The sequence below is a fragment of the Halictus rubicundus genome, chromosome 7 (assembly GCF_050948215.1).
Source record: "Halictus rubicundus isolate RS-2024b chromosome 7, iyHalRubi1_principal, whole genome shotgun sequence".
In the NCBI taxonomy this organism is placed as follows: Eukaryota; Metazoa; Arthropoda; class Insecta; order Hymenoptera; family Halictidae; genus Halictus; species Halictus rubicundus.
Genome location: NC_135155.1, coordinates 2,645,018 through 2,659,477, shown reverse-complemented (window position 1 = coordinate 2,659,477; position 14,460 = coordinate 2,645,018).

Sequence of the window (14,460 nt, the reverse complement as noted above, 5' to 3'; positions counted from 1 at the left end):
ACCGTTCTACTAATTTTTTATGGGCTGCATTGCAGCTCTGTTTAACACCCCTTTACAACCCAATACCATGGTACCATCCATATTCAAGGAAGAACAATTTTTTGCGACGATCATTGAAAAAATAAAAGTGTTTCCTTCATTTCAGTCCTTTAGTGCGTTGGTGACGTAGCGCCCAGCACACCTACCTGTGTTCTGTGTCACATCTGGAGTTTTATGGTACGCTAACAATTGCTATTGAGTCGCAAGCCAGACCATACAAACGAATGCATCCACAACTTCCAGAGACCTGCCTCCAAAACTAATTAAAGGAAGGCTAGACATGCAGTGTGTACTAAACTCCTCAAAAGAGGTGGATTCCAGTCGCTCGTGTCATAAACCGCATTCGATACTTCATCGACAGGGTGATCTTACATATTTCTGTAACAGTTCCTGAACACATTATCATTCATCTGAAACTGCTTTGTACGACATTACACACGCCACATAATTTTTATTTTCTAATTTTATCAAAGTAGTATATATAACAGAATCATACAAGTGTCTACAATTACTTGAAATCCAAAATACAGAGCGTTTCTTCCTCTGCGACTGTAAAAAAGGACTTTAAAAGAATGTTTAGATAACAGGTGGGCTGTCCTTCCAAAAGGCACCTGTGACCAGAGTTGGGCATTATTTAGATAAAAAATTATTTAAATAACGATTCGAATAAAAGATACTTTATCTTTATTCGTTATTCAAAGGTTCGAATAAAAAAAGTATCTTTATTCGACGAGTATCAGATAAATAATTTTATTCGACGAGAATTTATCCGACGAATAAAGATAATTTTTTTTATTCGAAGCGGATTTATTCGAACTTCGAATAATTTTTTCATCTTTTATCTATATCTTTTATTCGAAGGCTTCCAATAAATCTTCGAATAACTTTTGCCGAGCGCCGAGCATCAAAGACTCAGCGAAGACAGACGACATACAATGTAAGCGGATGGAGAATCGCGCACGAATGAAAGTTTAAACTTTTAGATTTTTCAACATATCCACAAAAAATTGTGACGAGCGAATGGAGGGGATTTTCCTGATGAAAATGAGATCAAATTCGAGTGTAATCGAACAAGTTTCACTGATACGTAATGGTACGATAAAAATTACAATCTCATTAAAGACAGTCCAAATGATGTCGTGTTTGCACTCATTTTGATCGGAACAAGCTCTACAACTCATTCGTCTTAACAATATTGTTCTGATTAAAAACATAAAAGCATAAATTGCCAATAATGCTGGATTCTCCATCTGCTTACATTGTAGGTTGTTGGTCGGTCGTTGGTCTTTGAAGTTCCGAGCTCGTAGAGTCGCGAGATATCGGTGTGAAACAACTGCCAATCCAATTGCAAAACTTCTTTATTTCTCATTATTTTTTTATGGGACTTGCGCCAACTAATTCGTGGCATTCTTCTGATTAAAATGACACTAAACACGGTACAAATTGGACTGTATTTAGCATTTTTATCCGTAGATTTATTCGAAGGCTTCGAATAAATCTTCGGATAACTTTTGCCAGCTCGACGAATAAACGGCGACGACGGCCGACGAGGACCGACGTGCGCCGAACGTCGAAGACCCAGCGACGACAGACGACATACAATGTAAGCGGATGGAGAATCGCGCACGAATGAAAGTTTAAACTCTTAGATTTTTTAACATATCCTCATAAAATTGTGACGAGCGAATGGAGGGGATTTTCCTGATGAAAATGAGGTCAAATTCGAGTGTAATCGAACAAGTTTCACTGATATGTAATGTTACGATAAGAATTACAATCTCATTAAACACAGTCCAAATGATGTCGTGTTTAGACTCATTTCGATCGGAACAAGCTCTACAACTCGTTCGTCTTAACAATATTGTTCTGATTAAAAACATACAAGCATAAATTGCCAATAATGCACGATTCTCCATCCGCTTACATTGTGTGCCGTTTGGCAGTCGCTGGGTCTTAGACATTCGGCGCTCGTCGGTCCTCGTCGGCCGTCGTCGCCGTTTATTCGTCGAGCTGGCAAAAGTTATAGCAAAAATTATCGAAGCCTTCGAATAAATCTACGGATAAAAATGCTAAATACAGTCCAATTTGTACCGTGTTTAGTGTCATTTTAATCAGAAGAATGCCACGAATTAGTTGGCGCAAGTCCCATAAAAATATCATGAAAAACAATGAAGTTTTGCAATTGGATTGGCAGTTGTTTCACACCGATATCTCGCGACTCTACGAGCTCGGAACTTCAAAGACCAACGACCGACCAACAACCTACAATGTAAGCAGATGGAGAATCCAGCATTATTGGCAATTTATGCTTTTATGTTTTTAATCAGAACAATATTGTTAAGACGAATGAGTTGTAGAGCTTGTTCCGATCAAAATGAGTGCAAACACGACATCATTTGGACTGTCTTTAATGAGATTGTAATTTTTATCGTACCATTACGTATCAGTGAAACTTGTTCGATTACACTCGAATTTGATCTCATTTTCATCAGGAAAATCCCCTCCATTCGCTCGTCACAATTTTTTGTGGATATGTTGAAAAATCTAAAAGTTTAAACTTTCATACGTGCGCGATTCTCCATTCGCTTACATTGTATGTCGTCCGTCGTTGCTGGGTCTTTGAAGCTCGGCGCTCGGCAAAAGTTATTCCAAGATTTATTCGAAGCCTTCGAATAAAAGATACAGATAAAAGATGAAAAAATTATTCGAAGTTCGAATAAATCCGCTTCGAATAGAAAAAATTATCTTTATTCGTCGGATAAATTCTCGACGAATAAAATTATTTATCCGATACTCGTCCAATAAAGATGCTTTTTTTTATTCGAACCTTCAAATAACAAATAAAGATAAAGTATCTTTTATTCAAATTTTCATTTAAATAATTTTTTATCCCAAATAATGCCCATCTCTGCGAGGGCCGTTAGCACCGTGAAAGATTTACTTAATATTTAATTGAATTTAATAATTACAAAGAGGGTATCATGAACAAAGTGCATGCACTTGGAACTGTTACAAAAATATGTAAGATCACCCTTTCGATGAAGTATCGAATGAGGTTTATAACACGAGCGACTGGAATCCGCCTCTTTTGAGGAGTATAGTACACACTGCATGTCTAGCCTTCCTTTAATTAGTTTTGGAGGCAGGTCTCTGGAAGTTGTGGATGCATTCGCTTGTACGGTCTGGCTTGCGAGTCAATAGCAATTGTTAGCGTACCATAAAACTCCAGATGTTACACAGAACACAGGTAGGTGTGCTGGGCGCTACGTCACCAACGCACTAAAGGACTGAAATGAAGGAAACACTTTTGTTTTTTCAATGGTCGTCGCAAAAATTGTTCTTCCTTGAATATGGATGGTACCATGGTATTGAGTTGTAAAGGAGTGTTAAACAGAGCTGCAATGCAGCCCATAAAAAATTAGTAGAACGGTGAAATAAAGAGTAAACTAGAATGTTTTCGAGTAAAATTATTTAAAAATAGTTCTAATGTGTTTTTAAAGTCATCTAGTAAAAATCTTATGGTGCTGAGGTGGAAAAATATTTATTCATGAAAGAAAAATTTTTTAAATTAATAATAACAGTAGCTAAATATATGAAAAAATTTAAGATAGTGTTGATGACAATAGCTCATTATTAAATTAATATTCAGGTTGGTCGCTTTTAAACTTCGATATGAGATCTTTATTTGTTCGAATTTTTCCGGGTTTTCCATTTTTTACAACTAGAGTTCGCAACTACAAAATTGGAAAAAAATAAAATACGTATCATTACAATTAATATTATTCTTAATTTATATTAATTAGAGATTTTGTACACAAGATTTACATGTTAGTTACATATTTCATATAAAACAATTAAGCTGTACGTTCTAATCCTGGTTAAAAAAATAATGTGCGTTCAGTTTTATTCTAAAAGACTGACCGGTTCTGTGCCATGCTAAAAGACTGACCGGTTCTGTTCCAGGAAAGACTGACCGGTTCTGTGCCATGCTAAAGCGGCGATGTTACGAAAGTGGGAACGCTGAAACCCCGGGCGTGAGCACTCTCATTCCTCTCTGATATGGGATTTCGTGTCTCACGATCTGAAATACCGACATCGTTAACAACAACTAGATTTCTTACGCCCTCTACGCTGACGAACGACAAATGTTGCAACTAGATCCACGAGAAGCTTAGACCATATACCTATAATAAATGGAAGGACCTCCGATCGAAGGAATACCAATTTTAGGCAAAAAATATCAATTTTAAGAAAAGGAACTTTTGAAAAGTTCCGAAGCAAATTTCAATTAGAAATCCAGGAAAAAAGATGACGATGAAAAACTGTGTTTTTCGGTTAGTAATTCAAAGGAGCTTACCAAGAAGCTGAAGGTGGACCAGGGGAAAACAAGAAAAGCATTGAAGGCCCACCTTGGCTCATCCCGAGCTAGCCTAAAGTAAATTCTGACACAATTCAATTGAATACACAAGTTTTTATAATTAGTAAGTCTTAAATTCTATTATCGGAAATTATAAATAAGCAGCTATTAGCTCGATATTATTCTCTATTTGTAAGATACTAAAAGTTCTTACGAATAGAGAATAATACCGATTGCCCGGGTCTCACCACGAGGAGGTTGCTGCACGAGAGACCCGAAAGGAAGCCAGAAGGAATTCAATACGCTTTCTTCTAACTCCCTTTCTTACAACGACGCTTTCGAGTCTTACAAACTAAATTTCGCAGCGTATGTCGAGTAATTATTGCGGAGAAAAAGGCGCGAGTCGGAGAAGAAGTCTCCGATTCACGGGAGATGAAAAACGAATCAGGCAGAAGGCTCTGATTCTTTCAAAGAGAGAAACAAAACCGAACCAGAGCAGAAGGCTCTGGATCGAGGGTGACGCGACGCGTACAATGCTTGCAAGCTATCTGCCGACCAGTACGGTATCCGACGCTTCCTCACAGAGAACGACGGCCAGGGACGCCTCCACCGTACGGTAGAACTACCTTCCCCAACTACCCGCCACGAGCAACGCTGGCGCAACAAGGCGACGAAGAGACTTACGGACGAAGGATCCCCTGCTCCCGGCGCGAGCCACGCCAGCGTTGACATGACTTAGGCAGACATTTTACGAAAGAAGGGTTCTACCTGGCGAGTACTGCTCCCTGACCATCATTCTCTGTGCATCCACGCCGAATATCGCAACTGGACCGGTTCAACACTTGCAAGCAAGGTCCGACACAGCCTTCTGCTGTGTCGGAGTTGACAATCGAGTCGAGCAAAGTGAAGTTAGGGCAATAATTACTCGACATATTTACAACGACGATCTTAAGCATTAAACTAATTCTAGCTTACAATTACTACGATGTCTTCGTCGATGCGTTGTTTGATGTAGTCTCTTCGTTCGACGACCAAGATGCTCAGCTGATGGATTTTAGCTGAAACAGACTAACAATAATTAGACAAGATGTTGTTGACGTCTTCGTTCGTGGTCGATGTTGTTGACGTCTTTGGACGATGGGTTGTCCTCCGTCGATGACAAAGATGATGACCTGTCGTACTCCAGCTGAAGCAGACAAATCATAATTAGTCATAATTCCGTAGAGGTACAAAAATAGAAGGAAACGATGAAAAGAAGACGAAACGTTGATATGAAAAAACGACGAAATACAACTCTAAACCTCGTACACGAGTACGGCCTACCTAACACGCACAAGAGTGCGAATCTAACCAGCTCACGAGAGCCAAGCTAACCCCGTACATGAGTACGGCCTACCTAATATGCACAAGAGTGCGAATCTAACCAGCTCACGAGAGCCAAGCTAACCCCGTACATGAGTACGGCCTACCTAATATGCACAAGAGTGAGAATCTAACCGGCTCACGAGAGCCAACCTAAGACCAGCTCACGAGAGCCAAGCTAACCCCGTACACGAGTACGGCCTACCTAACATGCACAAGAGTGCAGATCTAACCGGCTCACGAGAGCCAAATTAACCCCGTACAAAAGTACGGCCTAACCGACAAGAAACTAAGAAGAGTAGATGAAGTCAGAACTTCAATCTACTGAGGTGGCGCTTCGGGTCGCCCCGGGTTCGCCAATACCCGTACTCACCCCCAGCAGTGAGCCCCTGAGGGACCTCCGTTCGGAGGAATACCAATTTAAAACCAGATATATAAATTTTAGAATAAGAACTTTTGAAAGTTCAGAAATAAATTTCAATTGGAAAGATGAACAATTCCAATTGAAAATAAATCAAACGAAATTGGGACGCAACGACATAAAGGCTAGGGTCATAGCAATTTTAAGAAACGGAACTTTTAAAAAGTTCAGAAGCAAATTTCAATTAGAAATCCAGAAAAAATGGACGATGTTTATTGAATGAAAAAGTATTCCGAAACAAGAAGTGTGTGTTTCGATTAATAATTAAAAGGAGCTGCCAAGAAGGCGTAGGTGGGCCAAGGGTAAACAAGGAGAGCGCGAAGGAAAGCAGGAACGACCCTTGGCCCACCCCATGCAAGTTTAAAATAAATTCAGACACAATTCAATTAAATACACAAGTTTTTATTATCAGTACGTCTTAAATTTTATTTCACAATGTTATCGCAAATTACAAATGAGCAGCTATTAGCTCGATATTATTCTCTATTTGTAAGATAATAGAAGATCTAACAAATAGAGAATATTACCGATTGCCCGGGTCTCACCACGAGGAGGTTGCTGCACGAGAGACCCGAAAGGAAGCCAGAAGGAATTCAATACGCTTTCTTCTGACTCCCTTTCTTACAACGACGCTTTCGAGTCTTACAAACTAAATTTCGCAGCGTATGTCGAGTAATTATTGCGGAGAAAAAGGCGCGAGTCGGAGAAGAAGTCTCCGATTCACGGGAGATGAAAAACGAATCAGGCAGAAGGCTCTGATTCTTTCAAAGAGAGAAACAAAACCGAACCAGAGCAGAAGGCTCTGGATCGAGGGTGACGCGACGCGTACAATGCTTGCAAGCTATCTGCCGACCAGTACGATATCCGACGCTTCCTCACAGAGAACGACGACCAGGGACGCCTCCACCGTACGGTAGAACTACCTTCCCCAACTACCCGCCACGAGCAACGCTGGCGCAACAAGGCGACGAAGAGACTTACGGACGAAGGATCCCCTGCTCCCGGCGCGAGCCACGCCAGCGTTGACATGACTTAGGCAGACATTTTACGAAAGAAGGGTTCTACCTGGCGAGTACTGCTCCCTGACCATCAATTCTCTATGCATCCACGCCGAATATCGCAACTGGACCGGTTCAACACTTGCAAGCAAGGTCCGACACAGCAGAAAACTGTGTCGGAGTTGACAATCGAGTCGAGCAAAGTCAAGTTAGGGCAATAATTACTCGACATATATACAATACTAACAAACAAGCTTAATAACTAACGCATGAACTTAAGTCGAGCAATTATTGTGAGCAAAAAAAAAAGAACTAAGTCTAACAAGTCTCTGAATAATGACAGAGAAAATAAAAATGGAGCACAAGGCTCAGATTTACGAAAAAAAAAAATGAAAGTAGCGAACCAGAGCAGAAGGCTCTGGTTCGAGGGTGACGCTACCAACTGCAAATCAACAAGCGAAAATAACAAAGTGATTCTAACACAATAATTGCTCGAGAACTAATACGAACTTATAAATAATGTGATGTCTTCTTACTATTGGTTGTCTTCGTGCGACGATGATCTTGCTGAACTGTTGTGATTTAACTGAAACAGTCTAATAATAATTAGACACAAAATAAAGGAACACCGAAGTAATCAATGAAGAAACGATGACCCCGTATACGAGTACGGCTTACCTACCACGCACAAGAGTGCGAATCTAACCGGCTCACGAGAGCCAACCTAAGACCAGCTCACGAGAGCCAAGCTAACCCCGTACACGAGTACGGCCTACCTAATATGCATGAGAGTGCGAAATCTAACCAGCTCACGAGAGCCAACCTAAGACCAGCTCACGAGAGCCAAGCTAACCCCGCACACGAGTACGGCCTACCTAATATGCACAAGAGTGCGAATTTGACCGGCTCACGAGAGCCAAACTAACCCCGTACACGAGTACGGCCTACCTAATATGCACAAGAGCGCAAATCTAACCGGCTCACGAGAGCCAAACTAACCCCGTACACGAGTACGGCCTACCTAATATGCACAAGAGTGCGAATCTAACCGGCTCAAGAGAGCCAAACTAACCCCGTACACAAGTACGGCCTAACCGACAAGGAACCAAGAAGAGTAGATGAAGTCAGAACTTCAATCTACTGAGGTGGCGCTTCGGGTCGCCCCGGGTTCGCCAATACCCGTACTCACCCACAGCAGTGAGCCCCTGAGGGACCTCCGTTCGGAGGAATACCAATTTTAAATCAGATAAATAAATTTTAAAAGAGGAACTTTTGAAAGTCCAGAAATAATTTTTAATTGGAAAGTTGAACAATTTTAATCAAGAATAAATATAGGGAAATAAAAACGCAACAACCTACAAGCTTGGGTCGCCCCGGGTTCGCTAATACCCGTACTCACCCACGGCCCGGCCCGTGAGTGAGTCCCTGAGGGACCTCCATTCGGAGGAATACCAATTTTAAATCAGATAAATAAATTTTAGAAGAGGAACTTTTGAAAGTTCAGAAGTAATGCTTAATTGGAAAGATGATCAATTTCAATAAAAAATAAATGTAACGAAATTAGGAAGCAACAAACACCAAGCTAGTGTCGCCCCGGGTTCGCTAATACCCGTACTCACCCACGGTCCGGCCCGTGAGTGAGCCGCTGAGGGACCTCCGATCGGAGGAATACCAATTTTATGTCAAAAATATAATATAATATAATAAAATTTCAAATACCAATTTTATGTCAAAAATATAATATAATATAATTTCATGAAAAGAAACTTGTGAAAAATTCCGAAGCAAATTCGAATTAAAAATACAGAAATAATAATTGACGGCGTTCGTTGAATCAACACGTATTCCAAAACAGAAAATGTATATTTGTGTTGTTACTTACCATCTGCTGAAAGTTGACCAAGGTGAGCGGAGACGGCTTCCAGGAACCGCGGGCCGACCGCGAGCCAGCTTAAGGCGGACCAGGGTTGACCAGTGATGTCCACTGCAGCTCTGGAGAATCCCTGGTCCACTCGAGGGTAGGCCAGGGTGGGCCAAGGCAGCTCTGGAGAACCTCTGGTCAACTCCAAGGTCCTTCGTCCTTCTGGTCCCGGAGCCCTCCCGCTCCCTCCTGAGTGCGCACCTCGACTGACGGACTGAGCGCGGCCGCCGAGATCAGGTGCGCGGTGCGCGGTGCGCAACTCCCCCACCCCAAACTAACTTCGCTAGATTTCAATCGCCGCGATAGTAATTATTGGTAAATTTGTTATTTCTGGCTGCTTAATGTTTATAACAATTTCTTTTGGTAATGGTATCAACAAGCAATCCCTTGACCATCTTGCCATCTAATTTTTTAGTAAAAATACCTAATAGAACTCGAGATACAGAGTAACTTTTGAACCATGAATATTCGCTCGTATTAATTTATCGAACCCATTTCACTGATAAATTAATTATTTCTGGCTGTTTAATGTTTATAACAATTTCTTTTGGTAATGGTATCAACAAGCAATCCCTTGACCATCTTGCCATCTAATTATTTAGTAAAAATAAATTATAGAACTCGAGATACAGAATAACTTTTAATCCATGAATATTCGCACGCATTAATTTATCGAACACAATTCACTGGTAAATTGATTATTTCTAGCTGGTCAATGTTTATAACAATTCTTTTTGCCAACTATGTAGACAAGCACTCCCTTGACCATCTTGGAATCTAATTTTTTAGCAAAAGTAATTGATAGAACTCATGATACAGAATAACTTTTGAACCATGAATATTTGCCCCCATTAAATTATCGAACGCAATAGACTGATCAATTTCTTATTTCTGGCTGTGTAATGTTTACAACAACTTCTTTTTTCCAATGATGTCGACAAGCACTCCTTTGACCATGTAGCTATCTAATTTCTTAGAAAAGGTAGGTAATAGAATTCAAGGTACAGAATAACTTTTAAACCATGAACATTCTCACGGTATTTTATGCAGAGAGGAATGAGAGTGCTCACACCCGGGTTTTCGGCGTTCCCGATATAGTGCTGACATCTGCTCAGCCTTAGCATGGCACAGAACCGGTCAGTCTTTCCTGGAACAGAACCGGTCAGTCTTTTAGCATGGCACAGAACCGGTCAGTCTTTCCTGGGACAGAACCGGTCAGTCTTTTAGCATAAAACTGAACGCACATTATTTTTTTAACCAGGATTAGAACGTACAGCTTAATTGTTGTACATGAAATATGTAACTAACATGTAAATCTTGTGTACAAAATCTCTAATTAATATAAATTAAGAATAATATTAATTGTAATGATACGTATTTTATTTTTTTTCCAAGTTTGTAGTTGCAAACTTTAGTTGTAAAAAATGGAAAATCCGGAAAAATTCGAACAAATACAGATCTCACATCGAAGTTTAAAAGCGACCAAACTGAATATTAATTTAATAATGAGCTATTGTCATCAACACTATCTTAAATTTTTTCATATATATAGCTACTGTTATTATTAATTAAAAAAAAAATTTCTTTCATGAATAAATATTTTTTCCACCTCAGCACCATAAGATTTTTACTAGATGACTTTAAAAACACATTAGAACTATTTTTAAATAATTTTACTCGAAAACATTCTAGTTTACTCTTTATTTCACCGTTCTACTAATTTTTTATGGGCTGCATTGCAGCTCTGTTTAACACCCCTTTACAACCCAATACCATGGTACCATCCATATTCAAGGAAGAACAATTTTTTGCGACGATCATTGAAAAAATAAAAGTGTTTCCTTCATTTCAGTCCTTTAGTGCGTTGGTGACGTAGCGCCCAGCACACCTACCTGTGTTCTGTGTCACATCTGGAGTTTTATGGTACGCTAACAATCCCTATTGAGTCGCAAGCCAGACCATACAAACGAATGCATCCACAACTTCCAGAGACCTGCCTCCAAAACTAATTAAAGGAAGGCTAGACATGCAGTGTGTACTAAACTCCTCAAAAGAGGTGGATTCCAGTCGCTCGTGTCATAAACCGCATTCGATACTTCATCGACAGGGTGATCTTACATATTTCTGTAACAGTTCCTGAACACATTATCATTCATCTGAAACTGCTTTGTACGACATTACACACGCCACATAATTTTTATTTTCTAATTTTATCAAAGTAGTATATATAACAGAATCATACAAGTGTCTACAATTACTTGAAATCCAAAATACAGAGCGTTTCTTCCTCTGCGACTGTAAAAAAAGGACTTTAAAAGAATGTTTAGATAACAGGTGGGCTGTCCTTCCAAAAGGCACCTGTGACCAGAGTTGGGCATTATTTAGATAAAAAATTATTTAAATAACGATTCGAATAAAAGATACTTTATCTTTATTCGTTATTCAAAGGTTCGAATAAAAAAAGTATCTTTATTCGACGAGTATCAGATAAATAATTTTATTCGACGAGAATTTATCCGACGAATAAAGATAATTTTTTTTATTCGAAGCGGATTTATTCGAACTTCGAATAATTTTGTCATCTTTTATCTATATCTTTTATTCGAAGGCTTCCAATAAATCTTCGAATAACTTTTGCCGAGCGCCGAGCATCAAAGACTCAGCGAAGACAGACGACATACAATGTAAGCGGATGGAGAATCGCGCACGAATGAAAGTTTAAACTTTTAGATTTTTCAACATATCCTCAAAAAATTGTGACGAGCGAATGGAGGGGATTTTCCTGATGAAAATGAGATCAAATTCGAGTGTAATCGAACAAGTTTCACTGATACGTAATGGTACGATAAAAATTACAATCTCATTAAAGACAGTCCAAATGATATCGGGTTTGCACTCATTTTGATCGGAACAAGCTCTACAACTCGTTCGTCTTAACAATATTGTTCTGATTAAAAACATACAAGCATAAATTCCCAATAATGCACGATTCTCCATCCGCTTACATTGTGTGCCGTTTGGCAGTCGCTGGGTCTTAGACATTCGGCGCTCGTCGGTCCTCGTCGGCCGTCGTCGCCGTTTATTCGTCGAGCTGGCAAAAGTTATAGCAAAAATTATCGAAGCCTTCGAATAAATCTACGGATAAAAATGCTAAATACAGTCCAATTTGTACCGTGTTTAGTGTCATTTTAATCAGAAGAATGCCACGAATTAGTTGGCGCAAGTCCCATAAAAATATCATGAAAAACAATGAAGTTTTGCAATTGGATTGGTAGTTGTTTCACACCGATATCTCGCGACTCTGCGAGCTCGGAACTTCAAAGACCAGCGACCGACCAACAGCCTACAATGTAAGCAGATGGGGAATCGAGCATTACTGGCAATTTATGCTTGTATGTTTTTAATCAGAACAATATTGTTAAGACGAATGAGTTGTAGAGCTTGTTCCGATCGAAATGAGTCCAAACACGACATCATTTGGACTGTCTTTAATGAGATTGTATTTTTTATCGTAAAATTAGGTATCAGTGAAACTTGTTCGATTACACTCGAATTTGACCTCATTTTCATCAGGAAAATCCCCTCCATTCGCTCGTCACAATTTCATGAGGATATATTGAAAAATCTAAAAGTTTAAACTTTCATACGTGCGCGATTCTCCATTCGCTTACATTGTATGTCGTCCGTCCTTGCTGGGTCTTTGAAGCTCGGCGCTCGGCAAAATTTATTCCAAGATTTATTCGAAGCCTTCGAATAAAAGATACAGATAAAAGATGAAAAAATTATTCGAAGTTCGAATAAATCCGCTTCGAATAGAAAAAATTATCTTTATTCGTCGGATAAATTCTCGACGAATAAAATTATTTATCCGATACTCGTCCAATAAAGATGCTTTTTTTTATTCGAACCTTCAAATAACAAATAAAGATAAAGTATCTTTTATTCAAATTTTCATTTAAATAATTTTTTATCCCAAATAATGCCCATCTCTGCGAGGGCCGTTAGCACCGTGAAAGATTTACTTAATATTTAATTGAATTTTATAATTACAAAGAGGGTATCATGAACAAAGTGCATGCACTTGGAACTGTTACAGAAATATGTAAGATCACCCTTTCGATGAAGTATCGAATGAGGTTTATAACACGAGCGACTGGAATCCGCCTCTTTTGAGGAGTATAGTAAACACTGCATGTCTAGCCTTCCTTTAATTAGTTTTGGAGGCAGGTCTCTGGAAGTTGTGGATGCATTCGCTTGTACGGTCTGGCTTGCGAGTCAATAGCAATTGTTAGCGTACCATAAAACTCCAGATGTTACACAGAACACAGGTAGGTGTGCTGGGCGCTACGTCACCAACGCACTAAAGGACTGAAATGAAGGAAACACTTTTGTTTTTTCAATGGTCGTCGCAAAAAATTGTACTTCCTTGAATATGGATGGTACCATGGTATTGAGTTGTAAAGGAGTGTTAAACAGAGCTGCAATGCAGCCCATAAAAAATTAGTAGAACGGTGAAATAAAGAGTAAACTAGAATGTTTTCGAGTAAAATTATTTAAAAATAGTTCTAATGTGTTTTTAAAGTCATCTAGTAAAAATCTTATGGTGCTGAGGTGGAAAAATATTTATTCATGAAAGAAAAATTTTTTAAATTAATAATAACAGTAGCTAAATATATGAAAAAATTTAAGATAGTGTTGATGACAATAGCTCATTATTAAATTAATATTCAGGTTGGTCGCTTTTAAACTTCGATATGAGATCTTTATTTGTTCGAATTTTTCCGGATTTTCCATTTTTTACAACTAAAGTTTGCAACTACAAACTTGGAAAAAAAAATAAAATACGTATCATTACAATTAATATTAGAGATTTTGTACACAAGATTTACATGTTAGTTACATATTTCATATAAAACAATTAAGCTGTACGTTCTAATCCTGGTTAAAAAAATAATGTGCGTTCAGTTTTATGCTAAAAGACTGACCGGTTCTGTGCCATGCTAAAAGACTGACCGGTTCTGTTCCAGGAAAGACTGACCGGTTCTGTGCCATGCTAAAGCGGCGATGTCACGAAAGTGGGAACGCCGAAACCCCGGGCGTGAGCACTCTCATTCCTCTCTGTTTTATGTCGTGCGACACAAAACAGCATAAGATGAGATGACTGAACTGGCCTATTCCTACATCTCGTCTGTAATATTAGTTCCACAATATTAGTTCCAACCGATACGGTAGGATGTGACAAAAAAATGGTAATGGGGCTCTAGAGCCCCGCGGACGTGAGACAGAAAAATACATTGGGTGATTGGTCTATTCCTATACCTCGTCTGTGTTATTACCAGTGGATATATATCTCGTCGGTGAC